Here is a 23,016-nt window from a genome sequence, read left to right as displayed (position 1 = left end):
TTGGAAACATCATTCGGAGAGAACATGCCTGGAATGGAACTGTGGAATAAGTAGCATGGATACGCAGTTGTCCAACACACTCACGTGTAATGAGAAAGTTGAGCCAGATGAAGAAGAAGAAGAAGCTGCTACATTTGATGAAGCTCCAATTTTTGGGCATTTAGTAAAGATGTATCAATGTACTTTCACATCCCACAAGACCACCATCAAGAAGGAGCCTTCGAGTGGCGGTCTGCCCCTGAAGAAAAAAAAATCAATATAAATTGATAAGTCAAGGGGTCCACAGTGTGTTTAAGATACTGAGGGATAAAATAAGACTATATATGTTAAGGACAATAGGTTCGCCAATCAACTCAACATGGAACACTTAGAGTAAGTCCAGGAAGACATCTTCAGTGACAAATGTGTCCACAAGCAGCAAAGACAAAAACAACCCACTGGAAACCATGAACTTATTTATACCCCTAGAAACCTCGGTGAGTCTCCATGATTTAGATTATAACATTGTAGAAGGCATGAAGAAGACTCGTGCCAACATCTCCTTGTATGAACTTACGAAAATCATGAGTGAGTGGGACATTCTTCTACAAGTGCTTGGGAAAACCTCTATAGGTGATTCTACCTCTTCAATCAAGGGATCAAGTAAGTATCCTAACACTCTAGAATCAATTCTTAATTTGCACCACATGGAGGAGGAAAAATAAGTCTTCCCACCATTCCTCTTATCATTCGAAATGTTCAACTTCCATGTTCACAACTTCTTGGTTGATTCTGCAGCATCAGTTAATGTCATGCCACTCTCCATCGCTATGAAGATCAATGCCCAATGGAGTAAGAAAAGTGCGCAGATCATCCAACTAGAGAGAACTTGCATACCAACAATTGGTGAACTTAGGGATGTGATCATCTAGTTATCGTCTCATAGATGAGTTCATCAATGCATCAATATTGTAGTTGTGGACATATCGGAAGCATATGGCGTATTACTGAGCAGATACTGGTTAAGTAGGCTACAAGGATACTTTTCCCTTGACTAGTCACACTTATGGATTCACTATATGGGTAGAAAAAACCAGATCCAAGTATTTTCAGAGAGATACATGAAGCAAAAAGTGACTCCCTTGAATGGAGAAAATGAACCATTGGCTTTAGCAAAACTTATGTTTGGCAATTTCTTTCTAGAGACATAGTTGGGGTGTTATCTTGCAGAACCATTCGTTGCCCCACCAAAGAATCTGGGTCTCCTTCCATGGCCAACCATCAAAAATGAAACTTGTATAGTAGTAGTACTAGTGATAGTAGTACTAGTGTGCCGAGCAGCCCTTGTATGAGGGCTCTAGAGATGGTTGTGTTTTAAAAGATCCGATGTAGATAAAAGACTTAATTTCTAGCCACTTGGAGTTTGAGTGCATGAACAACACTGAAAAGTATGAAGCACTCGTCTTGGGCTTACAAAAAGCCATAAACCTCAAAGTTGTGGTTCTAAAAGTGGTACGTAACACTATATAGTGTGTTTCACCTCGTCTTAAGAGTTATCAACAAGACATATGGCGACTCATCTCTCAATTCCAAGATTTTAACTTTATTTTAGTACCAAGAATGCGTAATGCAGTTGTAGATGCCTTGGAAAAAACAACTACTAGGATGTCACCCTTAAGGGATATATTTTCTGTTGAGATTTTGTATAAACCATTTGTCCCAGACAACATAACTAATTTTGTGTTTTTGATGATGATAAAAATATACTACACTTCATGGCTAACGTTGTTGTCTTAAAGGATGCAATGATAGATGAGGATGAGGATGAGCAATATCTTCAAGATGCTACTAATAAAAGCAAAGGAAACCTCATCCCCAAGGGTGTGGTATCACTTGAAAAGATGTATGACTTGCAAAACCTCTTTCAGAGACCTGTGAATGCCAAAACCCATAACTCTACATTGTTGCGTGAATAGATCAATCTAAGAACTAAAAAGGATTTGAAATTTGTGAAACTCATTACATGTTGTACATGACAAGAGTGACAGAATTTCTTCTACCTTTTTAAATAATATCACGATGTATTCGCATGGATGTAAGATGATGTTAAGACATACGACACGTGAATAATCCTGAATGTCATACCGATCAAGGAAGGGGCCAAGCCTTTTCAGCAAAATCATCCATCACTTGTGACCCTTATACAGAAGGAACTCACCAAGTTTTCGGATGCTCAAATCATCTATAAAATGTGACATTCATCATGGGTGTCCAATTTAGTCCCTGTCAAAAAGAAGTATGGGGAGATCTTCGTGTTTGTATATTTTCGTAATCTTAATCACGCCTCAGACAAGAACAACTATCCAGTGTCATCCACAGAGCATATACTAAAGACAGTATCTACACAAGAGATGTTTTATTTGCTTGATGGATTTTCAGGATATAACCAGGTTTTGGTAGCAGATTCTGACAAACTCAAAACAACATTCCATTCCAAGTGGGGTACATTTGCTTTCGGCAGAATGTCATTTCTTTTAGTAAACACAGGTGCAACATTTTAGTGCACAATGGACATCGCCTTTTGTGGGCTTGTCAAACAGAGCATGGTGGTCTACCTTGATGATGTGAAAGTCTTCTCAAGAGAATGGTCAAACCACTTGTTCCATCTCAAGAATATTTTTAAGCGATGTTAGAAATACAGGATATCCTTGAATCCCATGAAGAGCATCTTCACAGTGTCCAAGGGTACCCTTCTGGGATACACCATTGCCAAAAGTGGGATCAATGTAGATTTGGACAGAGTTCAAACCATCACTCAGATTCCCTACCCCATGAAAAAGAAAGTGATGCAATGTTTCTTGGGGAATATCAACTTCCTCAGAAAGTTCATCTCTGATTATGCGCAGATTGTGAAACCCATACAGGAGATGATCAAGAAAGACATAATTTACAGTTGGGGAAAGAGGGAAAAGGATGCGTTCGCTCATATCAAGAAAGTAATAGCAAAGGCACCAACTCTATAGAGCCCAAACTTCAACAATTCTCTCTACACTTTTTCTTCTGGCGCTTCACTCACTATGGTCCTCACTCAGAAGGACAAGTTGAATAATGAGAGACCCATCTCCTTCATGATTGCGAGCCTACAATGACCGAAACTCAACTATCCCACCATGTAAAAATAATCTTATGAAGTGCACAATGCGGTCAACCATTTCAGACCCTATCTATTGAAAACCACTGCATTATCTTTGTGCCACGCCTAACAGTGATATCACTACTTGTTCAACAAGAGCTCGGTGAGAGAAGGGAGAACTCGATGACTAGATTATAGGAGTTTTATCTTGACATCAAACTAGTTAATACCATCAAGGGTCAAGGTATTTGCAAACTAGCAGCGAAAGAAGTTCATGCATAGGAGGAGAAACAAGAACTCATAGGCTCGAAGCAAGAAATAGAAATGTACAATGTTGAGCAAGCCTCTCCCACTTTGCACATAAACTCTTGGTATGTAGAGGTGGGCTAGTACGTTGAGCATGGCACCGTTCACTCTCATTTCTCTATGTGGCCAAAGAGGGAACTCTAAATTAAAGCTTTGTCATACCAGTTGGTGTATGGGGTACTATACACAAGGCATCATAATGGTATATTGCTCAAGTTCCTAGAGGCACAAGATTCATAAAATATTTTATGTGATCTCCTCAATGGACCAGTCACGGGACACTTTGTGGGTAACACCACAACACACAAGGTTAAGCAACTTGGTTTCTACTGGCCTACATTATTCAAGGATGCACATGCTTATGCCCTCAAGTGTTCGGTATGCCAGAGGTGTGCCGATAGAAATCAAAAGTCAGTGGCCCCACTTCATCTTGTACCAGTGGAAGAACCATTCCAATAGTGGGGCTTGGATATAGTTGGGGAAAGCTTCCCACATTCATTGAAGCATAAAACTACATTTTGACTGCTACAAACTATTTCACGTGGTAGATAGAGGCAATTCAACTGAAACAAGTGAACAATTAAGAAGTCATCAACTTCCTATAGTAGAATATCATTTCCAGATTTGGCGGTCCTATATTAGGGTCCAACCCTAACCCCATTATTTATGTAATAGGGTTGAGTCATAGTTATAGTTAGTTAAAGAGTCAATAAAGCCCATATTAATAATTGTAAGTGGTTGACCCGAATTTAAAGAAGGGACCACAGTTAGTTGCAAATGGGCCATGGTATTAGATGGATGGTATTAATAAGAACCATGGTACTGAACCATGGCATTGCATGTATGAATCCTATATAAAGGATAGAGACTCCCCTTGAGGAGTGTCCTGCTTTATTTTGTAATTGAGCCTAGCTCTATTGGAGGTTGCCCCCTCGAAGAGGCAAGTGAACATTGCTTTCCTTTCTGAATAATAAAATACATGCTGTTATTTCTTATTATTCTGTGTTTTGGGTATATTTCTTCGCATACTTGGTATTCTGGTATCTTCTCATAGGTCAAGAGCATAACAAGTGGTATCAGAGCACTTTCTAGGGTCGGTGGGATCTCCATTTTTAGAAGAATTTTTTTGGCTAGAGACGTGTTCCGACGTCTTTAGACCATGGGATCTGTCATTGAGCACATAAACTTGTGGATTTGGGGAGGCATGCACACAGGAAATACAAGAGGTGGTCACGCTTGTTGGACTCCCTTGTAACCCCTGTGGGTATCCCTTCGAGTAGTAGTGCATTAGACAAAACCGCGCATGGACTGTCTTCCAATTACCCTCTCGGTATATCGGAAGCCCCCTAGGCTCTCTTGAAACCTCACCATAGCTAAACCGTCGGTCGTCTTGCTACTATAGTACACCGAGAACAGCACTCAAGGAGATTACTCGCGCATACGATAGGGTAGTCAGGTTGTATGACTAAGGGTATGGTTGATCCTCCTTGGTTAGTGCCTTGAAATATTGGGCTGAGTACTACTGTTGGACCCTTATGTATATTGAGATCTGTAGCACCTGACACTCCTTGAGACCATAGTTCCCTTGTCTCTCTCTAAATAATGCATCACCTTTGCTAGATTAGATCTAGCAGGTTGGGTTCTGTCACATCCGCGACAATCAGTTCCGCCATTCAGACCTCTCAAATCCACCATTCAGATCTATCAGATCTACCAATTAGATTTATCATATCCGCCATTCAGATCTAGCAGTTTGGGTTCGGTAGCAATCGCAACAATCAGATCTACCATTTAGATCTAGCAACAGGGGTTCGATCACTGCCACATTCCTACTCATACTCTACAGTTGAGGGTTTCACTGACATATCTGACTATTTGTGTGGCTCCTATACCTTGGTGTGATTCTCGCAAGACATTGGGCATAATTAACTTTTCTGGGAATCGGCTACTGTAGTATTCCGAAGCGAGGAGTAAATCTCCTTTCAAAGTAAAAAAAAAAAAAAACGAGTCTAAGACTTTCCCGGGACACTTATAGGAGACTTAGCCCATAAGAATCAGGTCGATGGGCTGAGCAAGGTGGTACCAATCACTTGTCAGCTTCAAAATTTCAAGTGGTCCCAATTTTTTTTGCAAAGTAATGACAAGTGCACCGGATCGGTGCATGGTACAAACCAGAGCTCAAGCTATGGCCAATGAGAAGATCAACACCCTTGAAAAAATGTTGGAGGCACTAATGAAGCAGATCCAGACCTTAACTGACACAATCACAAAGGGCCAGTCGGGGGCACAATCAAAGGCATATGATTTTAATGAAAACCTTGAGGGAAAGTCTAGCCATTCTCTTCACTTCTATGTAAACCACAAACAGTCCCAGCTTCAACCACCCAAGCTGGACATGTATAAATTTGATGGCTCTCATCTGGCCATATGGCTAGCACAAATGGAGCAATATTTCACGTTGAATCACATCAGAGATGATGTGACTAAGCTAAGTGTGGGAAGCCTATACTTGGACCAAGAAAGATGGCAATGCTGGTAGTGGCATCAACGTTGCTATGCAATGCCACTGACTTGGCAGATATTCTCGAAAGCCCTTTCTAATTGCTTTGACCATGAATCTAATGTTTTGGGTCGTCTTACTAAGCCCCGATAGACAAGCACAGTGCAAGAATATATTAAAGCCTTTGAAGCATTAACCTTCTGTACAGGAGGTCTAGCAGATGAATTCTACTTGGAATGTTTTATCAGTGGTCTCAAAGATGCCATACAAGCCCACATCTTACTGCAACACCCAGTCTCATGGTTGGCTACTTGCAAGATAGCTCGTGAAGTAGAACGTGCATTAGCAGCCCAGTCGACTCGTCCAAATTTCATATCCAAGGGATGCCCCACCTAGGCTCCAAGCACTACCCAAACACTTAAGGTTCAAAAGGTGTCACCAGCAGAAATGGTGGAAAGAAGAAAGCAAGGATTGTGTTACTACTATGATGAGAAATACTGCCTAGGGCATAAATGCAAGGAACCCAAATTCTTTCAAATTGATACTACTGATCACAGTTCATTTGAGGAAGCCCCACCATTTAAGGGACTAGAGGAGGAAGATGAGGATAGACAGCTGGACAATGAGCTCCGAGCTACACCTGAAGAACCAGTTATCTCGCTTCATGCTTTGGGGGGAATTTCTTCTCCCCAAACTCTCAAAATCAGAGGTTTTATTAAGCATCGCCCTATAATAGTGCTGATTGATAGTGGTAGTACGCATAACTTTATCCATCAAAAAGTCACTGAAGCAGTGCATTGTTTTGTTAGAGCAGTCTCTAATTTCTAGGTCTAGATTGCTGATGGGGGGACAATGAAATGTGAAGCCCACTATGAAAATGTCAAACTTCAAATGGGGGATTATCACCTAAAGACCCACATGTTTGCCATCAACATGGGTGGGTGTGACATTGTCTTGGGTGCTAAATGGCTCTACACACTGGGCCCAACCACAATGGATTTCCAGGAGTTATATATGAGCTTCAAGCAAAATAACCACACACATACCCTCCACGGACTCCAAGCTATCATCAGCTCGCATAGGATGGTAAAATTATTAAAAAAGGGCCACCATGGAGTTATAGCCCAATTTAATGCCATCTAGGCCTTCGAACCCACTTCTCTTCATATTCATCCTAAGATGCAATAGGTATTAAACAACCATCTGCAGGTCTTTGACAAGCCTCATGAGCTTCCACCCTCGAGAGGGGAACATGATCATAGCATTACTTTGGTCCTAAGGGCAAAACCACCAAATGTGCGCCCACATAGATATCCTTTCACCCAAAAGAATGAAATTGAAAAAATCATCAAGGAACTCTTAGAAGCCGGTGTCATTCGTCCTAGCATTAGTCCTTATTCATCGTCTGTGGTCATGGTGCTCAAGAAAGATGGGGAATAGCATATATGTCCAGACTTAGGGCCCTCAACAAGCTAACGGTCAAAGATAAATTTCCCATCCTGGTTGTTGATGATTTGCTAGATGAACTAAATGGGGCTCAATTCTTTACTAAGCTCGACCTTCGCTCGGTCTATCACCAAATTCTCATGAAAGAAGTAGACATTCCAAACACTGCTTTCCTAACTCATGAAGGCCATTATGAATTCCTGGTTATGCCATTTGGTCTCTGTATTTCCCCATCCACTTTTCAGAGCCTCATGAATCAACTGCTCAACCCATATCTCAGAAAATTTGTCCTTGTTTTCTTTGATGACATTCTCGTCTACAGCCTCACCTGGGAAAAACATCTTCAGCATGTAGATCTGCTCCTGCAACTACTCCGGAAGCATAAATTATTTGTCAAATTTTCTAAGTGCTCTTTTGGCATGGAAGAATTTGAGTATTTGGGCCACATTGTGGGGTGTAAAGGTGTCACGGTGGATCCCAAAAAGATCTAGGCAATGCAGGATTGGCCGCAACCAAAGACCTTGAAGAGCTTGAGAGGATTTTTGGGTCTCACTGGCTACTATCACAAATTTGTTTGCAATTATGGTTGCATTGCTAGACCCCTCACTCAACTTCTCAAGAAAAACTCATTCCTCTGGAATGATGAAATGCAATAGGCATTTCTAGCTCTCAAACATGTCATGTGTTCCACTCCCGTATTGGCACTACCTGACTTCACCAAATCTTATGTGATTGAATGTGATGCTTCAGGTACAGGTATTGGGGCTATCTTAATGCAGTAAGGTCGACCCTTAGCCTTCACTAGCCAACAATTAAGTGGGACAAATCTAGGACAATCTACCTATGAGAAGGAGATGATGGCCATATTACATGTAGTGGATATTTGGTTACCATACTTATTGGGGCGGCGTTTCTAAATCCGCACAAACCATCAAAGCCTTAAATATATTTTGGAGCAATGCCTATCCTCACCACAACAAAATAAATGGCTATCCAAAATGTTGGGATATGATTGTGAGATAATTTACAAGAAAGGGCGAGAAAATGTCGTAGCGAATGCTTTATCACGCCAATTTGAGAAGGAAAGCACCCTACTGGCAATCTCTCTTCCCATTCCAGAGTGGATTGAAGAGGCTCATAAGGAATTATTTTCACATCCTTTGCTCTCCCAACTCATTAATAAATTGCAAGCGGATTCAAATTCCACAGCAAGCTACTCTTGGCAGGATGATATTCTTCACTACAAGGACAAAGTAGTGATATCTCCAACATCCACCCTCAAAAGTCACATTTTGACAGAGTTGCACTCATCTCCCATTGCAGGCCATTCAAGCTTTTAGAAGATGTATGCTCACACTCGACATTCATTCTTTTGGATAGGCATGAAAAAGGACATTCTTACTTTTGTAGCTGAGTGTGATGTGTGTCAGTGCCACAAAGGATAAATAGTCAAATCCCCAGGCACATTATAGCCATTTCCCATCCCTACCTCAATCTGGATGGAGGTTTCTATGGATTTCACTATGGGTCTTCCAAAGTCATGCAACAAGTTAGTCATCATGGTGGTTGTGGACAGACTTTCTAAGTATGTTCATTTTTGCGTCTTACCCCACCCTTTTACACTAGCTTTGGTGGCTCAATCTTTCATGGACCAGATCTTCAAATTGCATGGCATGCCCACTTCCATTGTGTTTGATTGTGACCCAATCTTCACCAGTAACTTTTAGCAGGAACTCTTCAGGCTACAAGGTACCCAACTACAACTATGTACTTCCTATCATCCCCATACTAATGGTCAAACTGAAGTAGTCAACAAATGTCTAGATACCTACCTCAGGTGTTTCACTTCAGAAAAGCAACATCTATGGGTACAGTGGTTACCTTTAGCTGAATGGTGGTATAATACTAACTATCATGCCACCACAAAAATGACTCCATATGAATCAGTTTATCGTCAACTCCCTCCTTCACCTACTTCTTATATCCAGGGATGCTCGAAGGTACAAGAAGTGGATCAACTCCTACAGAACCGTGCAACCATGCTAGCCCACCTCAAAGAGAATCTCCGTCAAGCTCAAAATTGCATGAAGCAATAGGCAAAACAACATCGTTCGGAGCGCAAATTTCAAGAAGGGGATCAGGTATTCTTGAGGCTGCAACCATATAAGCAAAAATCACTCAAAGAGAATGGTTGTCAGAAATTATGTCCAAAATTATATGAACCGTATCAAATACTTCAGTGCATCAGAGAAGTAGCCTACAAGCTAGCCTTTCCACCCACTACAAAAATCCATCCCGTCTTCCATGTCTCATGCCTCAAGAAAGTGGTTGGGAACCATTACATAATTCAAACTAGTCTACCAAAATTGGATGAAGAAGGTTCAATCTAGCTCCAACCTGAACAGGTTCTTGACATGCGAGAACGGCAACTACACGGCCGCATGATCAAGGAAGTCCTCGTCAAGTGGAAAGACACCTCTCCAGAAGATGCAACCTGGGAACCGACCACTATTCTTCAACAGTTTCCGCAACTTCAACCTTGAGGACAAGGCTATTTTTATGGGGGAGGGCATGTTAGGGTCCAACCCTAACCCCCTTATTTATGTAATAGGGTCAAGTCATAGTTATAGTTAGTTAAAGAGTCAATAAATCCCATATTAATAATTGTAAGTGGTTGACCCGCATTTAAAGAAGGGACCATAGTTAGTTGCAAATCGGCCATGGTATTAGATAGATGGTATTAATAAGAACCATGGTCTTGACCCATGGTATTACATGTATGAATCCTATATAAAGGATAGAGACTCCCCTTGAGGAGTGCCATGTCTTATTTTGTAATTGAGCCCAACTTTATTTGAGGTTTCCCCCTCGAAGAGGCAAGTGAACATTGCTTTCCTTTCTGAATAATAAAATACATGGTGTTATTTCTTATTGTTTTGTGTTCTGGGTATATTTCTTCGCATACTTGGTATTCTGGTATCTTCTCACAGGTTAAGAGCATAACATCCTATGTAACATGCTTTTGACAATGAAATGTGTTTTTCTTTGTTAAATATTTATGACTTTTCATTGGAAAATGGTATTGTTTTGGAGAATTCTTCTAATTACTATCCATAGGGAAATGGGCTTTCCAAATCTACAAACAAGAACCTCATTCACATCATCAAAAAGACCATTTATCTGAGGAGGAAAACTAGCACTCCGCTATGGTGAATGATTTATGGGCTGATTGAGTCACACCTAAGCCTTCTCTGAATACTTCCCCATACTTCCTGATATATGGAAAGGAAGCCATCCTCCTTCCAAACATTTACTTTCCTACTCTCAAGTCGTCTAGAGAATCCCACAACAAGCCGTGTTTAGTTTAGCGTAGTATGGACACATTACACATGTTATAGGAAGAAAGAATGAAATCAAAATAAAAAAAAATCGTTCCACTAGAACGGTATCAAGGGATGGTTTGATAGAAATTTTGTAGGGAGTACTAGCTTTAGTGTTGGTGACTTAGTCTTCAATTGGGATAAATCCCACAAGGAAAAAGGAAAACATACTATGTTTCAACCTATGTGGATCGGTCCTTTTACTATCCATGAGAAGCTTGGCCAACACATGTATCATCTCCAATCACTTGATGGGATGATTGACTCTCTCCTAGCCAATGGCCAAGACTTGAAATGTTATTTTAAATGAGATCTAGTGCCACACCCCGCACTATGTACATAGAATTTTGATTGTTTGTTGTTTTGTTTTCTTTGTTTTCTATTGTTTTTTCTTATGTAAATAATTGTTGTGTTGTTGAGAGCGGGATACCCCAAGGGCAGTTTGGGGCTAAAAGCCCATGTTTGAGTCAAATTTTGTAATAAAAATGTAAAAACTCCATATTTTATGGTCACGAAGTGCGAAGGTGTTATGTTTCATAAAGGGTAGTCCGCTTTTAGTTTTGTAAAGTACCATGGGATTGTACAGAAAGAGCTAAGATCTAAGTAGTTTTAAGGACACAACATGTAGGAGAATCATAGCTCGGAAGCTAGAAGTCTAAGTATTGGGTTGTAGCATAGGTAGAGGCTCTACAGCTGAGTGTACAGAGGCCTAGGGTAGAAGTCTGCAACTAAGTGCGCGGACCCCTACAGTTGTGTGCGTAGGGTAGACATAGTTGTAAACACTTGGAAGATACTAATAAAGAAAGATATTCTGCGATTCCTCTGTCTTTGTTCTATTATTGCATCTTTATATGGTATGTACGAATATCCTTTATTATGCTTATGTGATGCGCGAATGAATGGAATTACGTTGAATAATTGAACGCAAGTACTATTATCTATTTATGCAGTGATAACTATAATTATTGGATAAGATAAGCAAGTCACTTAGAGTAATTTGGGAATCTATACGGCACACTGCCATAGCTATGTGAAAGTACCTGAGCAGTAAGTTAGGGCTACGCAAAGGTCGATCATAACCTTTCATAGAAGTATTAGAGGACAAAATAAAGGGCTAGTCTTGCAAGCCCTAGAGCGAGGTGACTTGCGCGAAGGAAGGAATAGAGGGAATCAAAGGACATCAAAACCATCTCAGGGTGAAAAAACTTGGTTCTAGCATCCCCCCATACTGCTTCGGGTGAGGCTTCGATCTGCGCTGCACAGGCTGATGCCGAAAGGGCTAGTAATGTCGGGATTTGTTTTGCTAATTAACGTTGAAACTGGGTCATGCCCCCTCAAGCCAACATGTGCCTTACCGTGTCCAGACTTCTAAATGTGTATGTGGGTGAATTTCAAAGAGCATTGTGACATTGTATCCCTTACCTAGTCCTATGTCTATCTTCTTTGTGTTTTCTTGTAACTTTTGATCAATGACGTCTTCACAAAAAATACGATATGCTTGTAAGGAAATTTTTGGTCAAACAATGAACCTGTGTCCATTCTAGGAAACCTCATGCCTATACTCAGTGTTTTGATTTGGTGTTTTCAAGCTTATCCAACTAGTAGAGATGGAGAAGGGGAAAATATAAATGAGTAAACCTGAATTAGAGTTCTTTATATGCTTCTCTAAAGGAACAACCTCTCCTTCTCTCAATAAGTTGGGATCCCTCTTCCGCCCCAAAAATAAATAAGTTTTTATGAACAGTTCTCTTTAAAAAAATAACAAAGGCGAAAGAAGAGAAAGACTTCCTATGTAGAGAGGGGAAGTAGGAAACTTCATTGGCGTATTATCTAGGCTCATTGGAAGTGGATAAATGCTTGTGTTCCTGCATGACTCCACCGGGATACTATCCAGGCCTTCTAGCAGTGGAGTAACACTAGAGATGAAAAACTATACTCTGAAAATCTTAAGCTCGCGAGCTAAACTTCCCTTCCCAATTCAAAAATTGTGATCTGGATGAATTTGATGTTGTTCTCAACTCAGAAGGTACAATGTGAGCCATGTATTCCCATGGGTTAAGTGGGGAAGTCAAAGTAATTGGGACGATGAATCAATACTCCCCGAAGGACCAAGCCCCTGCACTAAAAATGAACCAAGACAGAGAAGCTGATATTTAACCAGTGTGTCGCCAAGTGTTGTAGTAGCTGCAACACCCTCCAAAATTTTGGCTTGCACCCAAATTTTGGAGCCCTCGATGGGTTGTCATTTATGGATGCAAACACTCAAGCTCATTCCATGAGCTCCCTCGGATTCTTTCCACCTTGTTCGCTTGATTGAGCAACTATCGCCTTTTGGCATGTTGATTGCTTTATGATGCTTTCGGTCCTATTTTGGTGATTTCAAAGGTTTGTCTTTGTCTATTTTATTTGTCCTAGTTATGTAAAAATCAGTCACACTAATACACAAAGTTTCAAGAAATGTCACACAAGTGTAGTCATGGTCATCCTAAGGTCTATCTCAACTGTCGCACTTGTCACTTTTAGTTCTGGATAGTCTCACCAAAGGTAATGCTTTGTCTTGTATTTCTGGTGGCATATGTTGTTGTGTCATCAAGGTATGATAAGTGTGTGATCACAATGCCAAGTTCCTCACAAGTTCACTTGCATCCCACACTTAGCCATTTTCTTGAAATCCTTTTGATCGAATAACTCTCCTTCTCCGGACCCTGACTGAATTGCACAGACATTTCATCGAGTGTCCCCCCTTAGTCGAGACTCAGTGGTCCAAGAAACTCAGAAGATTTTTCCACTTTGGTCCCTCTTCTTCCTAGTCCTACCTTCCCTCAAAAAACTACACAGACCTACCTTCCAGGATCTCACTTTGCAGCTGCCAATGATGATCCCAAATGTGCAATCCTACCTCCCAGTGGCCTCTGCATAGTCTTTTATGTCAGCGGAGACTCTACTATGGAGTTCCTCAGTCAATCCAAATTTGCACTTTGTGCAGTCTTAGTGACCAGTATCCCTCCCGATCACCTAGAATTACGTAATGCATAGTTGATGGGCCCTCTTCCCAGCTTTCCATCTGTCCTTCACCCAATCCATATATAACAATGCATCATCTTAGACTAGGAGGTTTTATATTTGATGTTGTCTCATCATGAGTGAATTGTAGGAAGAGGTACACTATTAGATCATGGTGAGATGATGAAGGAGATGGAATGAGCATGCTAGAAGACTCACTTGCAGTTGGATGGATGAAAGAATCTCATCGAGAGACATCAAATGGAATAGATTCATGCAACAACCTTTCAAGACCATAGATCATTGAATACCCTATAACATCAAGCCATGTGGAGAAGAAAAGAAAGAACATCCAAGAACACACCCATCACTCAGTAGCAACAACAACTTGAAATTGCCAGGACAGCAAGCCAGTCCACATCAGCAATGTCATGTCAAGTTGTGTCATGAGTTGTAAGAGGCCACATCACTATTGTGGGCCATATCTATTGTAAATCAAATGTAACGTAAAGTGAGAGTCCAATGGACACACATGAATATGAAGAGTCATGTCAGTTTAAAAGTCATAGGAAGTTGAACGGTCATGAGGGTAGTCCAAGAGTTATATGGGTCAAGCATCACCCTTGGTTATATATACCCCTCCCATTGTATGAGCAAGGAATTTTAAGATTGGCTCCTCCGAGGAAGCATTGAAAGTTTGCAGTCAGTTATTTGGGGAGTGAGGACTGGCTCCAATGTCCCACTAGTGGGGATACTAATGTATCATGTACATATGTGTCTTGGAAATTTTTCTTAATACAGAAGCTTGTTAAGGCCAGCACATTTTCATGCATGTTTTGTAGATGTTCATAAGACTATTCTTTCAGCATTTGTAATTCATGTTTGTTTCACATGTACTAAGATAGTTCAACTATTTCGGTTGTTTTAGTACTTACCTTGTTGGGAATGTGTTGTATTGGTTATCATTGTTGTCTCATCCTTGTGGACTACTATGCATGATACTAGGCATACCTTACTCACTTACTAGTTATAAGGACCGTCACATCTGTTGTGGACTACTCTGCCAGATGGTGGATGGGTCTTCCCTTGTACTTTGGTTTTAACAACTGCCACCTCCGTTGTGGACTATTCCATTGGATGCTATACAGAACTTTACGGTTCTTTTTAGGTGTTACTGTTACCTCACTTAGAGGCTCACTTTACTATCCCCCTTTCTTAGTAAGAGAACCTAGACACATTTACATTATGCACTCACCAGGCACACTCACCATTCTTTTTGAAGATACCAGTGTAAGACGATCTTGGGCTCAACAACAAGAGCTAAGGAAAATCTCCAAGTAAATGGAAACCATGCCATCATACTGGATGGGACTCCTACAACAAATGGTGTGAGGTCTAATTGGGACTTCATACTAGGGAGATCCCATACATGTTGAAGGATCCATCACCATCAACACCAACAAAGGCTCATATCATAACACATGTTTGATATTGGATTTTTTGTTATACATAATGATAAGCTCCTAGTTTCATGGACTAGAGAATCTATGAAAAGCTCTTGTTATTTAAGCTATGGTTTTGGGACATAACCTTGAGAATTTTCATGTAATCAATGTTTCTTGGGCCTAAAATCAAACTTTATTTCCTATATATAGTTCTAATTCCCAAAATTAAACTACCATTTTTGAATGGAATCATTGAAATGAAACTATCTGAATAAGGGTCATGAGAAACTGAGTGCTTGCTATTTGAATCAACAAACTAAAAGACATGGATAATTAGGTAATTAAGAAATAATAATTGGTATTGAGAAACTTGGTATATATTATAGTGCACAACAACATTACAGCAAAAATGAAAAATATCATCATCACTTTAATGTGTGCAATAACACTTACAAATGTTACTTGTTTTAACTAGTAATCAGGAAACTCACTATACCTTATATTTGACATTTGACATTTATCAATAAGATTTCATAATATGTAAATCATTTAATGCAAATTGTCCAATGCTAAAGTAAATAAGATTGCACATTTTTCATGTTGTTTTTTTTTTAATGTTAAAATATATATGGCTACACATTATCCATTTTGTTGGAAACACATCAAAAGAAAAAAAAATTGAATAACATATGTACTTATTCAATCACAGCCATGAACCCAAAAAATATTATCACAACACAATTAGGATTAATATATTATGACAAAATAGTAACAACATTAGAACTAGAAGATATAGTAATATGAACCAAAGGAGATCAAAAAATCAAAAAATTTAAAGTCTACATCAGATTTTAAAAATAGAACATAACCAAACGCTAAATTTTTTATAAGGAAAGTAATAAATAGTTTGAATCCTAAACAATATAAACAATGATATCCTCACTATAACATGTAACCACAAAATAATTATGAGACCATCTTTATAGACCTGGTTAGTTTCCTACAAAAGAGTCACCAAGCATTATCCAACATTGAAATATTCAAATGAGGTCACTAGACATCAAACCAAAGATGAGATGGTTAATGAGAAATTTTATTGAAAATTATATTAGTGTATTTGAATGAGAAAGGCTATTACACAATAATACAAGTAACTCGAGGAGTCAAAACTTTGGACAGAAAAAGCCAATGACATTCCTTAAAAGAGATTAGACTCTAAGAAGAGGAATCATCAAAAGTATTATCTCATGTAGCCTTTGAATCCTACAGGTAACTATGACCCCAAACTAGGATACAAATCCTTAGTTCTTGAAGGTAATGACAACCCATAACCTTTGAGGTCAAGGCTTCTCGATAAGTTCAAATATCCATCCAAAAATAAAATATTCATGTGCCTATTGTTAAACAATCAAGCCTTAACATGGGACACCTTTCAAAAAAACATTATAGGGGGTCAAGTCAATGTTGTATCTAGAAATATGACATGGCAATGAATGCCCCCTTTATTATGACCTATTCTTATACTATTGAATTGTTGCAAGAAATAAATCACTTGGAGGTTTCGACCAAGACTTGAGAGGGTAAATTCATTGAAGAATCCCTTTGAGATTAGTGTATGAATGAAGCCACAAAGAGATATAAGACCATCTCTTCTAACCTTAGCCCAAAAAATTGGTTTCATGAATTTCTAAGCTCTTTGAAGCCAAGTTTACCATGCCATTGACCTTTTCTATCCAAATTATAAATATCCTCTTAACATTTCCTTCATTTAAGAATGGATGCATTTTAAACCACTCGATGGAAGAAGTCACAGACAAATATTTTCTTTGTGAATTCATTTTATAGAGATTCCTATGGACTTCCCCTTAAATGTAGGGCTAGAATATTCTTATGTCTATCCCATACTCATAGCATCTATTTCAACGCTACGTTGGGTAGTGACACAAATATATTCATGAACTAATGACAATAAAACAAGTCTTAATGTTCACAGGAAAATGTGATTTCTCAAATCGAAATTTATGGAGACTCTCTATATGAAATTCAATGAATGAAAGGATAATTCAATTTGTGAAAATTCACACTACAACCTATTTTTAATACCATTCTGTAGCTGAAATTGTCGAAAAATTGTAGCAAGAAATTTGACTTTAGCCTTAGTTAAATTGAGTAAATAAAATTTACACATTAGTAGGACAACATGGAGGCAGTCAACTGGTGTAACATGGCTTGTGTCACTCAGTTTACTTAGTAAATTCGAGTTAGGGGGCTTGGATTTCATTCATGCATGTAGTATTGCTAAATTTTAGTAATCCAGTTCACTTATTTTTAGTTGTATTCAATTAAGTGACCTCTAACTATTGTTAGAGTCAATTGAAGGCCAATTGTGTAGTGCGACAATAGTCTAACTCACAGATCTATTAGTCAACTGATCAATCAACCCAAAATATCTAGTGTATGTAGAGAATTTGGGTTCCTCAGCTGAAGTGGAGATAACAAGGTAGTGTAACATCAGTTGTAGACTAGACTTGAGTGAACAAGTGTTGCATGAAGTCAATGATCAATCCTTGGGAATTGCATAATGAATTTGGAGTAAATTCCTAAAAATAGGGTATAATATCCTCGGGATATGCGTAATGAAATAGGAGCTTTGGTGAGCTAATATTTGGCTAAGTTTTCGCCATATCTTATTCATTGAGTAGGAGAACAACTATTCTTTTGCAGACCTAGCTTGAAGCTAGAGCTAGAAATTGTAATAGTTTCTCAATTAAACTAATTAATGCAAAGAGGTTTGAGGGGCTTCTCCCAGTTGGGTTCCCCTTGAAATAAATGTGTTTTTTTTTTGTTTTGATTATTGCATGTCTATGCATTTTGTTCTACATTGTGAGTTTCATTCCGTAGATAGTAGAGTAGAATTGTGTCTCTTGATTTTAGATGAAATTTCTTGAGTAGCTGCAATTCTATAAAATAATTACATGGTATCAAAGCCCTGAATTCAAATTATAATGAGTATTTCAAACTTTTCTCTTGATAATTTTGAATTTGCATACTTCTTGTACTAGTTTTTCTTCATGATTGGGAGAATGCTTTCAACAAACAAAGATTGGAGTATGCCCTCGAGGATAGCTCAAATTTCATAGCCTAGAAGGATCAAATGGAAGTAGTGCTTGATGAAAATGGTGTGTTAGAATATGTTAAAATTGACATTTCAAAACCTCCATAGTGAGATGCACATGAATTATCCCAATGGAAGAAGGATGTCGCAAAGACTAGGAGAATTCTTCTAGAAGATGTGAGAGACCATATGGTCTCAAATCTCCACAGAAAAGAGACACAATTTTCTATGTGGAAAACATTGATTGAGCTATTTGAAAATAGCAATGACAATAGAAAATTGGCCTTGAAATAAAAGCTTAGAAACATTAAGATGTATAAAAATGACATTATTTCATAGTATCTCACTAGATTTACACAAGATCGGGATGAGTTTGGATGGTTTGGTGTGATGGTTGTAGAAGATGACATTGTGATCATAGCTCTTATATACCTTCCAAAATTCTTTCACAACTACTAGAACTCTTTGAATAAAATGGAAAATTTACCGAATTGGGAAAGGTTTTCGTTCGATTTGGTTCAAGAAGAGTTCAGGAGAAATAACTAGGATGCAACCTCATCTAGGGCACATGATGGAGGAACGTTTTCCTTGGTTGGAAAAGGGAAGAAGGGTAAAGGGAAGAATAACCAAAGAAATCCTAAATCCAGCCAAAACAATGGCAAGAATAAATACTTGTGAAATAGAAAGTTCTTCCACTACAACAAGTTCGGGCACTAGGCAACAAAATGTCTACACAAGAAGTCTACCAAGAACCCTTAAGAAGGAGCAATAAGGGAATCAATAGCATCACAATTCAAGTTAGACTTCACCCTAATAGCATGCATGGCCAACATTGTTATGGAGAGTGTGTGGTAACTTGATCATGGTGCCACGATCCATATGACAAGGTGCAAGGAGTTTTTCAGTAGCCTAGAGGAGAAGGATCTCCATATTCATATCAAAATGGAGGATGATGGGAGGCACAATGCTACAGGAATTAGTATTGTAACCTTTGAGAGGGAGAAAGGTCATCTTTTTCACCTCAAAGATGTTATGTTTGTACCCATGGTGAAAAGAACTTGATACTTGTAGCCATTTTGGAGGATCGTGCCTATGATGCTATTTTCTGTAAAGGGAAAACCTTTCTGACAAACATAACTATCGGGAAAGTGAAGCAAACTAGGGTTCAAGTGAAGAACCTAAACAAAATTGAGGCAGGATATTCTATTTCATTGAGAAGTAAGCCTAATAGAGTACAAAATCGTGATGTTGGTGAAATCTGGCATGCAATAATGGGTCATCTACAACATGGTGCCTTAAAGATCATGCAACAAACCACCATTGGGCTCCCTAAAGGATCCCTTGACCCGTAGGATGTCTACAAGGGTTACACCTTGGGGAAATATGTCAAATGCACATTCCATGACTAACAGAGCAGAGCAGATGTAATCATGGAGATAGTCCACTTTGATGTTTGTGGACCCTTTTCTACAACGTCCAAAGCAAGGCATAAGTACTTTGTTATTTTTATTGACTATTTCCCTAGAATCTGTTGGATCTTCTTCATTCAGAAGAAGGATGAAGTGTTCTCCAAGATTATTGAATTCAAGGAAATGGTGAAGCAGAATGGGCAAAAGATGAAGGCTCTCAGGAGTGTCAGTGGAGGTGAATTTTATTCACAAGCCTTCAACGATTTCTATGCAAAAGAAGGCATTCAAAGAGAGATGACAACACCCCATAATCCACAGTAGAATGGGGTGATGAGAGGAAGAACAAGAGCATAGTGGGAGAAACAAGGTCCATGTTGCATGATCAGGGGCTTCCATTGCATCTATGGGTAGAAGCATGCAACACCACAATGTACTTGCAGAATCAGAGTACCCATAGGATTCTTGGCATGATCACACCAGAGGAAGATTTCTTGGAAAAAACGCCTAATGTGTCTCATATTAGAATTTGTGGAGCTTCAATCTACTGCCATGTCTCCAAGGATTTAAGGAAGAAACTTAATCCTACAGTAAAGTTGAGAGCTTTTGTAGGAGACACCGAAACTCTACACAATTATCAGGTGTATTTTCCTTCTCTAAGGATGATAATTGTAAGGTGACATGTCAAGTTCGATGAGGAAAAGGCTATGATATGCTCTTTGGAATGAGAGTTGACTATCCCACTAGAACGATAACTTCTAGCTCCAAAATAAGGAGCCTCAAGATGAGCGTAAAGAGATTGTGGAGCAACCACATGTAGACGAGAAAACACGAGGCAAAGTGGAGTCACATACTTAGGAAATGTGTTATATATACAAAAGAAGTTAACCTATACATTGAATATTAATAGGCATATTAATATTAATATGAATTATGGCAAACATCATGGAAGCGAGAGGACCTAAATGACGATGGAAACAAGATGCACAAGGGAATACGACCTCCATCACAAGTTCTGTCAACTAAGTGACATTTAATGAGTTTGCCACTTGGCCTTTCTGTGGATTGTGTTCTCTTGATTGCAAATTTTGACACTAATTGTTGTTTGTAGAATTTTAAAATATTTTAGGAAATGTGAAATTTCATATATATATATATATATATATATATATATATATATATATATATATATATATATATATATATATATATATATATATATATATATATATATATATATAGATAGATAGATATATATATATATATATCTATATCTATATGTGTATATATATATATATATATATATATATATATATATATATATATAATTCATATTAATTAATTGAAATATTAAAATAATTTTCTTTCCTATGCAAAGTGAGCTAAAATTTACACTTTCTGACGCGATACTCTATGCTTAATGGGGCTGATTACAAGCAGTTATGAAAAATAACCACAAATAGTTACAAAATGAAAATTGATGAGAACAAAAAACCTATCTTTCATCTTAGTGATTTTCGAGTATTTTATTGCATTTTCAAGCTATTTCTACTCCATTATATATTTATATATGATTTGATATCAACACATTTTAGTTCTAAAGTTTCTCTACATTTTTGGATGAGAACAAAAAACCTATCTTTCATCTTAGTGATTTTCCAGTACTTTATTGCATTTTCAAGCTATTTCTACTCCATTATATATTTATATATGATTTGATATCAACACATTTTAGTTCTAAAGTTTCTCTACATTTTTGGCTCATTTCTATCTGTGTCTCCTTACTCATTTTCTCCTCTAAGATATAAAGTTAAAGCAAGGGTCCCTATTTTACTAATGTTGATAGACATGTTTTTCATCATTTTCCAACTTAACTGAGTTGAATACATCTATTAAAACAATGTTTTCTTTTTATTTTGACTAATTTTATTTTAGTTCTTTCCATTTTATATTACTAATTTTTTATGAATTTAATTACAAAGAGGGTTTACTTTTAAAAGAAACTTAGATTCATTTTAAACTTGGATTTACCAAGTGTTGAGAGAAATCAAATCTAAAATTGAAATGAATCTAAATAAGTACTAGTATATTTTATAATCAATTTATAATGGATTTCCTCAAGTCTCTTCATCATAACAAATACCATTGGCTTTGCAATACCATCAGCTTGTAAACTAATATTAAGAAACCCATCAAATGACTAACGCAAAATTATATTAATAATTATGATTTTTCATTTTCAATTTCATTTTAAATAATTTAACCAATTCAACATAACATCACATTAAATAATATTTTACAACATCACTAAACTGTAAAAAACTTCTCACTTTGGACACAAATTATTAAACATATTTCAAAGGAGATAAAAAGTATAAATTATATACTCACACTTTTGTATCAATAAAGTTTATGTTCCATGGTGAATACCAGGTGGTGATGTTCCTTGCCAAAATTCAAACCTTTTAAGGGCATGTTTTCCATTGTGGGTCATTTCATCTTTGTTTCAAGTATTTTAAGGTTGGGAAAATAGATATTATATGTCCATGGTTGAACATTCTAAACTTGTATCTTCAAACGAACAACATAAAAATAATAATATTTATATACAAAGGATGACTTTTTTAGTTTTGTTGATTTATTGTGTTTTGGAGTATATTTTTTTGATTGATTAGATAAATAAAATTAAAGCAATTAGAAGGACAGTTAATTGTAATTTAAGTTTATTATTGACAACTTCACTTAATCAAAAATTAGATTAACTAGATCATGAATATATTGTACTCAAGGGTAGTAACCAGTATTGTATTTTTTTTCATTTTTTTATATTTCTAAATGTGCTTGCTTTTTCTATAGGATGTTATGAACTCATTTCAAGGTAACTAGAATACATCCATCTTAACTCCATATCTACTAAGAATCAAGAGGGATAAAATCTATTTTCGCTCTCAAATCTCTTTTCACTCTCAAAATATTTGATCCCTCTAGACACTTGGTAGATCTAGAGTTAAGATGGATCTAGGTTGGTATTATGTAAATTTTAGATCTCTATATATAACAGTATTATAACTTTTCATTTTATTAAAACCTTGATTTAATATCTATGGAATATCCATTATATTATTTTTAGTTGTAGTGAGGGTAGAGGGTGTAGATATATCTCATATGAACTCAACCTACTCTTTGCTCACCCTCCGAAGCTCCTTGACAAAATGTGGTTTCACTTTATTTTTTGTGAAGTAGCATTTTATAGTTGGGAAAAATATTTGGTGGGAACCTTTTATGGATGAATTTGATGCATAA

This window comes from Pinus tabuliformis, chromosome X (genome assembly GCF_031772625.1).
Source record: "Pinus tabuliformis cultivar Carrire ecotype Pingquan chromosome X, CPIR1, whole genome shotgun sequence".
In the NCBI taxonomy this organism is placed as follows: Eukaryota; Viridiplantae; Streptophyta; class Pinopsida; order Pinales; family Pinaceae; genus Pinus; species Pinus tabuliformis.
Note: the sequence above shows the minus strand (reverse complement) of the source record.